The following is an 11,913-nucleotide window of genomic DNA, read 5'->3' on the forward strand; positions in this document are numbered from 1 at the left end:
CTCACTCCCTCTGGGTCAGTGCGCGCACTCCCAGCTCAGCGGCTCTCACACAGCCCTGTCTCCTGACTGCTTAACGCTCTTGCCTCTGCTAATACTCAGTAAAGGCTTTACGGCCGGTTTGCAATATGGCAGACACAATGTCAAACTCTTCTGTAAATTCTCTCATCTAATCCCCATTTAAACACAGCTCCTGGCACATGGAAGGGGGTCCATAAATATTTCTTGGCTGGAGGCATCCTCACGAAAGTCTTTTGTGGGAGGTACTATTAATCTCTCCATTTCATAGATGAGAAAATTAAGGCTTAGAGATGGTAAATAACCAGTCCAAGGTCACAATGACTAGTGTCAGAGCTGGGATTCCAAGGGCTTGTTTATTCCCAGGCCTTATATACTCAGCCCGTTGATCTTCTGCAGTTTATTCTTTCATTTAACAAATATTTCAGTTTTTACTATGCACCAGGAACCAGTCCAGGTTCAGGGATGCAGCAGAAAATAAAAGAGAAGATTTCTGCCTTACGGAGTTTACATTCAAATGAGGGACACAGACATTAAATATGATAAATAAGTAACATTTATAGTATGATTAATAGTGGTAAGAGCTGGGGGAAAAAATAAAGAAGGGAAGGAAAGAGTGGGGTGTCATTTTAGATGGAGTGAGCAGGAAGTCTTCACAGAGAAGGGGTAGTTGAGTACAGACCTGAAGGAGGTGAGGGAGATAGCTCCTCAGAAATCCAAGGGAAGAGTACCAGGTGCAAAGGCCCTGAGGCAAGGAGGATTCCTGGTGAGTCCCAGGAACAGCAAGGAGCTCAGCGTGGCTAAAGCAGAGTCACTGAGGGAGAGGGCAGTGGAGCTCAGAGTAGCAGGGTCAGGTCGCATAGGACCTTAGGCCACTGTACAGAGTGGAGTGAGTGCCGTGGAATTCACTGGAAGACTGTGAGGGGAGGCATGCCACGTTCTGATGTGCTTTTAATGATTGAGACTTTAGAAAAAGCAAGGCAGATGCATCAGCAAAAAAACTAGCTAGAAGGCTGCAGCGATCATCCAGACAGGATATTATAGTGGTTAGACTAGGAGGAGGTAGCAGAGGTGGCAGGAGACGGTTGATTCGGGATGCATTTTGTAGACGGTGCCAACAGGGTTCCAGACCCCTGTACCCACTTGCCTGCTGGACACCTGAAAGCTCCCTAGCACCTCAGACCCATCAGGTCTGAAATTGAACACATTATCTTCCCCCAAGATAACTTCATTCCTCCTACACTTCCATCTCTGGTAATACCACTCCAGCTGCACAGTGGTGCAGACAGAAACCTGGGCATCACCCTCGATTCCTCCCTCTGCCCACCTCTCACCTGCCATCGGCCACCCTATCCCATCCAGTCTGCTCTCTCCTCCTTCATCCCCACGTCCTCTGCCTCATTCAGTGCCGCATCCCTCTGGCCTGGACTCTCTCAAGTTTCCCTCCTCCGGCCTGGGCTCAGCAAACTCTACACGGCACCAGATGGATCATTATGGGAAGCAGACCATATCCGTTTAAAACTCTTCTAAGACTCTCTGTTACCTGCTGAATAAAGTCCAAATTCTCTGGCTCAAAGCTGTCTAAAAGAAATACATTGCGAGCTACACATGTAGTTTGGCTTTCTCTAGTAGCTGCATTTTGAAAAGTAAAAAGAAAACAGATGAAATTAATTGTAAATATGTGATTAACCCAATATATCCAAACATTATCATTTTAATACGTCATCAACACAAATATATTAATATATCTATTAATTATAAAATATATGTATATTTACTAAGTATTTGAAATCCAGTGTATAATTTACACTTACAGCACGTCCCAACTTTGACCAGACACATTTCAAGCACTCATTAGCAACGTGTGGGTACCAAACTCTACAGTGCAGCTCCAGACAAAGCCCTCTCTCATGGTCTTTTCTACCACTTCTCCTGTCTCATCCCTGTTCCCATTCCACCTTCCCCTGCCACTTGTTCCTTGTGTTCTAGCGGATCTGACCAACCTAGAGTACCCCAAACACACGTGCTGTTTCCCGACTCCCTGCCCTTGCACATAAATTCAGTGGTGCACAGCAGCAGGCCTGTACCCACTCTCAAGAGCCAGTTTTGCACATCTCTTCCCCACGTGCCATTCAGTGATGCCACATTGGTAGCTTGACGTTGGCCATCGTGGGAGTATTTATGCCACAGAGACTGACAAACACGGTAAACCAGGCTTTTGGGGAGGATGGAGACCACCTGCTAAACATATCACTGCCTATCACTGCACATAATACTCACCCCTCCATAGTCCTCTTCTCCCACCCCTGGTTCACCTGATAAACACTTCATCCAAACATTTTATCATTTCATTCATCCTGTCTGTGTAGGTTTGCCCTCCTACTAGTCTTCAAGTTTGCAAAAAGAGCCTAGTTTTCTGTATGCAATTAGTACATGAGGTCCTCCCTCCTCCTCTGTTTTTTCCCTGAATACCCTATCATAATGATCACTGTATATAAGAGACCATAAAAAGAAGAAGTTTAAAGTATAAGTTTAAAAATGAAACCCATCTGGGTATGAATCCTGCCTCCTCTACTTACTGGTGATGTAGCCTCAGTCAAGGTACTTATTTCTAACAAACGCTGGTTTCCGTACCTGAAAAGAGGTTTAGAAACACATCATCACAAGATTATCGTGATGATTAAATTATATAAATTGCCTAGTCCATTAGCTGGCACATACCAGACACTCAAAAATGTTTAGACATTGTTAAGTCTTTCAGCATTTATCATTTGTATAAAGTAGCTGCTCAAAACACTTTTGTTAAAGTAAACGTTGAATGAAATTTCAGAAATTCCTCATGTCCGATTCAGAGAGTGTATGAGTCAGAACTCCAGCTGGAGGCAGACAACACATACACTCAAAGGGTTGACTAAGGGAGGGTTTGTTAAAGGACTCTTTACAAAGGTCTGAGCAGGGTTGAGGGAAGTCCAGGGTTGGCAACAGTCTGTTACCACCTGTAGGCATGAAGGTGTGATGGGGGAGCATGTCCCTGAACCCGGTGAGAACTGTAGCTGGAGGAAAGGCCACCCAACGGCAGCTATAGCCTCCATGAAGGAACCTAGCAGGTGTCAAACCATCAGGATGGGGGTTGAAGGGATACTCCACCTCGATTTTCTCCAGTTTATTTGGAGGACGCCCTGCCAGTGCTTCCCACTGGCTGAATCCAAGTGAAGCCCAGGGCAAGCGGTACTCACACAGCTCCTGAAGGTCAGCTTCTTGGGCAGTGAGCTGATGGGGAAGATGGAAGATGGGCTGGAGGCCCAAAGGGAGACTCGAGAGCAGAGAATTCAAGTGGGATTGAGCCTCCTTCAGCCTGCAGGTGTCAAGTCTTGCCTACATACCATAGATACTAATCATTGACACTGGGCCTTGAAGGATAGAATCAGATAACAAGCATTCATATGGGCCAATTTTGGTTACTTTATCTACAAGTTTGTTCTCTCAAATGTAAGAAAGCTGATTTCATTCTGTAATCCTCTACTTGGTTGGCACCTAACAATTCTTAGAGTCAGGAAGTCCATTCCTATGTCTTACTTAAAATATTCCCACCACGACAGAAATATATTGTATTTTAAACAGTTCTCTGTAGAGAGGGGAAAGAACTGGTATGTAGATGGATAAATAGATAGCCTTAATTAAATCACCACTATAGTGTTTTTACCTTTACAATTGATCATCACAGCTCTTTTCATTTTTCTCCTGTGGTCATCTTTTCCGACTTTCTAGTGGGTCTGTAGAAATGACCTGTGGAGTATCCTGCTGATATCAGAAGAACTGTTAAAATGCCAATTGTGATTATCTTTGCTGCTGTTGTAGGCCTGGATGATTTTCCTGGGAAGGCCTGGAGGGAGGCTGTAACCATCTCCTGGCTTTATTGTGGGGCCTCTTCAGCTTCTCCACAAGTCCCTTATTCTGGAGAAAATGGTTGTGGCCAGACCAATTCTACTTCCCTATCTGTCCTCAAATTTGGTGTTCTGAGTCTTCCCTTCCCAGCTAACACTTTCTAAAAGTACTGGCTGACATGAAAAGAAATGACATTGAGCTATTTGTAGTGAGGTGGATGGACCTAGAGTCTGTCATACAGAGTGAACTAAGTCAGAAAGAGAAAAACAAATACCATAGGCTAACACATATACATGGAATCTAAAAAAAAAAAAAAAGGCTCTGAAGAACCTAGGGGCAGGACAGGAATAAAGATGCAGACGTAGAAAACGGACTTGAGGACACGGAGAGGGGGAAGGGTAAGCTGGGACAAAGTGAGAGAGTGGCAAGGACATATACACACTACCAAATGTAAGACAGCTAGTGGGAAGCAGCCGCATAGCACAGGGAGATCAGCTCGGTGCTTTGTGACCACCTAGATGGGTGGGATAGGGAGGGTGGGAGGGAGATGCAAGAGGGAGGGGATATGGGGATATATGTATATGTATAGCTGATTCACTTTGCTATACAGCAGCAATGAACACACCATTGTAAAGCAATTATACTCCAATAAAGATGTTAAAAAATAAAATAAAAGTACTGGCTGAAGCCCATTCCACAGGAAAGAGGTCCCCAGAAGGGGCCAGCAGTGAGGGATCCAGACTCAACCAACATTCTGATTCCTCCAGTAGAATGTAAGCCCCATGAAGACAGGGGCCACGTCTACCTGCTTACCGGTGTCCCCAGTGCCTAGCCTGCTGCCTGGCACATAGCAAGTGCCTAATGTTTTTATAGAATGAATAAATGAATGAATGCACACTATGTGCCAAACACTCTCACGTAAAAAATATTGGAGATATTATTTTTCACATGTGAAAACTGAGAGGCCAATGTCATTTATGTCAGCAGTGGGCAAGGCCTCAACCACAGACCTTCTGGCTTTTGTAGTCAAATGCACCCCACTGCTTCCCATCCAAGATGCCTCCCTTCAAACAAGCCACTTTGCTTTACCTTTGCTATTCCCTAGCTCAGCTTTTCAGTAATAAGCCTGGACCACAGTGGCTGCCATGATCAAGAGCTCCTCTCCCCACAGCTAATTAACCCATATGTGTTACTGTCTCTTTAATGTTTGCCTTGACCCAGAATCTTCCCCTTCTGATCTTAGGATCTGCAGCCACTTTGGGGGAGATTCTGTGTATATCCCAGAGGTTTCTCTCTTTTTTTCTTTTTTTTTTCTTTTAAAGAGACAGCCTTTATTTTAAGGATTTTTACACTGAAGACTTCAAAAAGTGGTAGGTTTTTGGAACTTACTGACCTGTATTTAAAAGGAACTGTTGACAAAGATTCGCCAGAAATAATCTGAACAAGCGGCAAAATAGTTAATACTGCTGAAACCGACTAAAATAATTCCAGGATATATGGTTTATCTGACATAACGTTACCTCTAAATACTGTCACTGATATGACTGGTATAATTAACAATATTCAATCACTTCTGTTCTTTCCTGAATATATAAAAATTAAAATACCAATTAAAAAACTAATATATTCTTTTCGTTAAATGTTTCTTATAGATACAATTTCAATATTTTCATTCAGTGGTGGTGTGGTTTAAGAGACTTTTCACTCACAAGTCAAACAACAATCCACCCAAAGGGAACTGATAGTCTATAGGTTCATAGCGCAAATAAAGAGTTCGGGAATGCAGCGGCTGACATTTCTAAAATACAAAACAGATAAAATTCTTAGAAGATACTTGCAATAAGTTCTACTAAGCAGCTGGCCACAGAACTAGCACATTTGATAATGTTCCTGGTGATTTCAATGGGACTCCAGATGTCTCCAAATTCAACTTGAACTCGTACCTTAGGCTTTGTATTTTGCTTTTCCAGTTTCGCTAATGACACAAACATGATTCAAATCACTGAAGTATTTATTAGAGTCAAGGGCATATCCTACAACAAACTTGTCTGGAATTTCAAATCCAACAAAGTCTGGTCTATATCCAACACTTTGAGGGGTCCTTTCACCAGCAAGCTTGCAGCCGTGACCATCTTCGGATTACGCTGCTTGGCCAAGGAAAGCAAGGTCTGCATTGTTTTGTCAGTGTCAATTATATCTTCAACAATCAAGACATCATCTCCACCATCTCCATCAAGAGATCATCTCCACCAATTACTTTTATGTCACCTGTTGACTGGTCATTACAGTAGGTTTTCAGTCTGATAAAATCTACAGTCATAGGTATAGATCTATCACTATTTCTGTTCAGTGCTTTGATGTAATCCAGCAGGTGAGCAAAGAATTTATAGCCCTCCTTGAGCACACAAAGGGCCAGGATGTGACAGCCTCCCATCTCCTTCATCACCTCTCGAGCTAGCCGTTCGGTCCTGTCTATAATTAGTCCATGAGGAATAAATACCTTTTCCGAATCCTCGGCATAATGATTAGGTATACAAAATAAATCTAGGTCATAACCTGGTGCATCACCACTAATCACGATGCTGGGGCTGTGGTCACCATAACGGAGCCGGCTGGCGTGTGGGCTGAGGGCAGTCTCCAGTGGTTTCTCTTTGAGTAAACTATTGTTGAGATACAGTAAGTCCCCCACATGGGAACATCCAAGTTGCGAACTTTCAAAGATGCGAACGTGCATTTGCATGTCCCATCAGGTAAGCTAGTGCACGTGTCCTGCATACATTGTCACGTGCCTGCATCCTCCACAAGGATGTGCACTTTACTGTCATCTACGACAAGAAATAAAGAGCTACTACCCAGACATCACTGGATCGTTTTTTCAAGAGGGTAGATAGAATTGATCCAGCCAGGAACCAGAACCTGTGCCATCAATGTCAGGCGTGAGTGAAATACAGCTTGCCCTCGGTCTCCTATGGCTGACGATCCTTCAGCTCTACCATCTCCCACCTCCCCTCCCTCCTCCAGTCGGTAACTCTTCTTGCCTGTTCGCTCGATGCCAGCCCCTGTGTGCCAGCTGTTGTACTGTGCCACTGCACTTTTCAGGGTACCGTACTGTAAGATTAAACATGTTTTCTTTATTTTTTGTGTGTGTTTGTTTTTTATGTATTATTTGTGTGAAAAGTATTATAAACCTGTTGTAGTACAGTACTATGTAGCCAATTGTGTTAGCTGGGTACCTAGGCTAACTTTGCTGGACCTACGAACAAATTGGACTTAGGAAGACGTTCTCGGCATGGAACTCGTTCGTATGTGGGGTACTTACTGTATTAGAAACGCTGGCTGCCCCCAGAGCCACCACCTACCAGTAGTGAGCTCCACGACCCAGTGGTGGTCTGGCAGCTCCTGGGGCATCCCTGGTCGGGGTGGAAGCCTGTCTAGTTTCAGGCTGCCCCAGGGTACCCACATCAAGCTGTAACCTGGCTCCAGACTGAGTTTCCCTTCAGTTTTTCCCTCTAGTCATCCCCACGGACTCCTGGACATCCCTGGATTAAGGGCCCCTGGGAATGGTGAGGACAGTGTCTTGTTTGGGTCGCCCTCCGCGCCTCCCCCACGATGCAGTGCCTCACTGTCCAGGATGTCTCCTCGCCCACAGCCATAACTACCAGCTCTGGGACTTCTGTTGCCTCTGCTTGCCCTGGCTGTGTTCTCTCTGGCAGAGCCGGCTGTGGAGCTAGCAAAGCCCTGAGTGAAAGACACGCTTGATCTTTTTGCAGTCCCTTCTCCTCCACTTATAGGTATACCTTTTACAAAACTTGAACTCTTGTGTGTGGGCCTTGGGACAGTGTCACATTTCAGAAGCACAGGACAATAGCCAAAACAGATTAAAAGGAATGTCTTTGCTCATCCCTCATGCAAGTCATTATGGAAGCTAGACAAAGATTGGAACTCATAAACATTTACTACATTTTCGTTTCCGTCTCCTTTGCTCAGAGTTGCTCTGAGAGGCTCTCCTCCTATCCCTGAATAAAACTCCTCTACTCTCTGCCTCCACCTCCATTCTCCTCCTCCCCCAGGACTGGGTTTTATATAGCTTGACTTAGCTTCTCTCCCAGCAACAAGGATCCTTCCTCTTTGGAAGTGGGTGAGAAGTCAGGAGTGTACAATTAAAGAATTCTTTTTATATGTTGGGAGAGAGGGAGTAGTGAGCACTTACACAGAAATCAGCTCTGGTGCATCACTTAGTTTTCAGAATAGGCATAGCCTCATGATTTTATTCTTAGTCACTAACCACTAGAAACACGTTCCTACTGATCTTATGATGTTTCAAGTGTCATGTTAACGATTACCATCCCAGCTTGGTAACTGAGCCAGCTGGCTGGTGAAAAGCAACAGCTCTGTGCTTAAGACTGGCTCAGGAACAGGACTCTGATGAGTTCTAGTTGGTTAGTTTTATCTGGTAGAGGTAGGGAAGGCTGCAACTGCATCATGGCTCTACCTTGTGTGGCAGAGCCTGTTCACCCATTCATTCATTCACTCATTCATTTATTCAACCAACCAAGATTTTTCTGTGCAGCCATTACTCGTCCAGCTCTGTGCTACATACAGAAGAGAGAGACGAATAAGTCTCAACCTTCACCTTCAAGGAGCACACCTCAAGGAGACAATCATGCGACCTCATCAATCATAACACAGTTTGGTGGTGTAACAGCAGACAGAGAAGCAGGGACCAAAGGGTCACTGGGACAGAACAACTAACTCTGACGTGGGATAGAGATGGATCAGTCTAAGAAGCCTTCTCAGAGGAGGTGATATTTGAGCTGGGTCAAAAGAAAAAGTAGAAGCACTTCAGATGAAGAATGAAGTACCAGCATTTCAGGAAGAAGGCACAGAACAGGCAATGCCACAGTTACATGAAAGGGGATCCTAAGCTTGGGCAAGAATGAAAAGCTTAGAATAGCTGGACACAGAGTAGTGGGAGGGATACTGGGAAGTAGGTGGGGGCAGAATGTGAAGGGCCTTGGAAAGTTTTTTAAAAATATTGGAGGAAAATAGAAAAAATTAAAAATTACCTATACTCCCCATCCTTTATTAATGTTATAGAAAGTACGACACAATGGAAATTTCCTCTTTGCCCATCCAAAATCACCATACCAAGGAAACCTCTGCTAATAGTTTAATAAATGTCCTCCCTTTTTCCTAAATTTATGCAGGTATTTTTACGTATACAAATTTAAATCACATTTTAAAAGATCCTATACGTATTGACCTGCATTTTCCCCCCAGTTAGTAACATAGGAGATATGTTTACAGATGATCAATTTATATAGAACTATTTTGTTGTTTTTAATAGGCAATGAGGAACCAGTGAAGGACTCTAGGTTTGGGGGTGAGTGGGTCAGATCTGTTTTATGTGGAGGCTGGATGAGAGATAAGAGGCCAGGAAGCCCACTCAGGAAGGGTAAGGATGAGAACGCCACTGGAAAGGCCACAAGGATGAGATGTAAGAGAGGTTTCTGAGGTAAAATATGCAGGTTGCAGTGACCAGTGTTGGCTGGGATGTGAGAAAGCCTTGGTGAAGTTTCATTTTGTTATACATAATAGAAGCTACTAGAAGTAGCTTCAGAAGAAACATTTTAAAAGGAGGATTCAAGGGCAAGAGCTACAACCAGGCCAGAGGGGGCTTGGAATCCAGAAATAGAAAACTATCATGGGTCAAGATCACTGTCTACTCTTTCTAGAGCAAGGGTTTCTCATTCCAGTTTCTCTCTGAAGGTCCACCTCATCATCCTTTGTGCCTGCTTCTCTGTGCACTTGTGCCTGCACTTAGGAGGGTCTGCAGAGCACGCTGTACTACAGACAGATCAGGGGTGTGTGTGTGTGTGTGTGTGTGCACGCACGTGTGTGTGTGCTTTCAGAATTCCCTGGGCAATTTCAACACAGAGCAAAGGTGAATAACCCATAGTAGTGGGACTTGTTCCGTGTCGCTGAGGCCCATTCCAAATTCCCAGGAAAGGTTGTGATTGGCCCAGCCAGGTCAGGTGTTCGCTCTGGTCCAGTCAACTGTGTTCATGGTGGAGCACCAGTCAGAATAACCAGGTTAAGTCAGTCAGGGACAAGGAAGTGGAGGGGGAGGCAGGAGAGCCCATGGCTTCCAGATTTTGTGGTTCCACACGACACAGGCAAATCAGATTTCACGTTTACCTCTTGCTCCTTCCCCTGGGGACAAAGCCTTTGCCTGAGTGGACAGAGTATTTTGGGTCACTGGCATGGGTGCCATTACACCGTCTCTGCCTGAAAGGACAAAGGGAATAACTTAGTCCCTCGGCTTCCGCCGCTGGGGCTGCCGGGCCACCCTCCTCCACAGGAGCAGCGTGGCCTGACTGCTTGGGGCTCAGGGCTGGCTGAGCAAGGCCCGGTGGCACAAAGTACGTCTCCCCGGAAGTAGAAGTGGAAGCGAACAGCTGTGAAATGATGCTTCATTGCAATCAGCTTCTTGCTTGTCATTAGGATGAATAACTGTGGGTAGACTGTGGCTTCATATTTCCCTCCGAGTCGGGAAAGAGCTGACCAGTGGGAGGCAAGCCTCTCAAGCTGGCAGCGGGCTGTGCCTTCCCCGCTATTTACCTGCGTCATCAGGCCGCTCCTCCCACCCCCCCCACAAGCCTTCTCCCTGGATGGAGAACTCCTCACCTCTGCTTCCCCCTTCCCCGGAGGAAGGGGCACTTGGTGGCTGGCGTGTGAGGGAACTTCTTAGCCCACCCACAACTGATTTCTGTTTCCTGCTCCTCCAACTCAAAGTCACAGTCCTCCCCGGGGGCGTGGGTCCTAAAATAATTACAAACCTCAAGACCAGCCCACGCATGGGTGGGTTTGAAGCCAGTAGCCTCTGTTTTTCTGTCCTGCAAGGTCTTATCTTGCCTTTTAATATCCTACTCTTGACTTTTCAACCGTGTTTCTATACTTCTGCCAACTCCGTAATTTATGGATGTGTTTGAGTGATTTTCTTCAGGTTTCATTTTACATCTCTGGAAAAGCTAAGGGGGTTATATTTTTATGCCAAGACAGAGGACTTGCTTGAGACTCAGCAGGCCTTAAGACAAGCCCCAGATCTGCCAATTACTAGTTTTGTAACCTCTGGCAGATGACTTCAGTTCCCTCCCCCATTCTCCCAGGGCTATGTTTATACTTCTATTATTATATGTATCACTTCTCTGTGCTCCCTAGGAGATTCTGAACTTCTCAAGACTAAGCTTTTATCTGTCTGGGTAACAACCACAATAACTAGTACAATGCCTGACACATAGCAGATGTCCAAAAAAACTAAAATGTAACCTCTAGAAGTCTATAAGATTGGGATAATTATACCAAATTATAAACATTAAATGAGGCAATTCATGTGATTTATAAACTATAAAGAATAATAATACATATGTCTAAAAGTTATAACAATGCCATTATAAAATCCGTACTGCTTTTAAAAATATGCTTCTATTAAATTAGTCTTATTTCATATTTGAAAAGCTTAGGGTAAAGGATTGATGAGGAAAAGCTAAGATTTCTCATTTACAGTGACTTTATTAATCACATGACTTATTCTGTCTCTAGCATAAGCCTCTGTTCTCACATGTGGTGTTTTCTGTTTTGTTTTCATTCAGTGAGTTACGTTGTTTAATGGTTGATACATTTGGTATAAAGGATGAAAACTCTAACCCAGGGTTTCTCAACCTCTGCACTATTGACATTTTGGGCCAAATAATTCTTTGTTGGGGGTTGGGAGCTGTCCTGTGCATTGTAGGATATTTAGCAGCACTGCAGCTCCCCTCAACCCACCAGCTGCCAGTATCACCCTCCCCCCGACCAAGGTAACACCCAAAAAAGTCAAATGTCCCCTGGAAGGAGAGAGGGGGCAAAATTGCCCCCATCCCTTCTATTGCTCTGAAGTTTTGACTCATGCTTTTTTTCTCTTGCATCTTCAAGTATTAACTTTCTCAATATTTGAAATGTATGAACTCATGT

The 11,913-nt window shown here is 44.5% G+C and overlaps 1 pseudogene; it reads right to left on the reverse strand.

Annotated features, from left to right (window-relative positions):
* Positions 1 to 5,844: 5,844 nt before the first annotated feature.
* Positions 5,845 to 6,640, reverse strand: LOC136132627 (hypoxanthine-guanine phosphoribosyltransferase pseudogene; annotated as a pseudogene).
* Positions 6,641 to 11,913: the final 5,273 nt, after the last annotated feature.

This window comes from Phocoena phocoena, chromosome 1 (genome assembly GCF_963924675.1).
Source record: "Phocoena phocoena chromosome 1, mPhoPho1.1, whole genome shotgun sequence".
Lineage (NCBI taxonomy): Eukaryota > Metazoa > Chordata > Mammalia > Artiodactyla > Phocoenidae > Phocoena > Phocoena phocoena.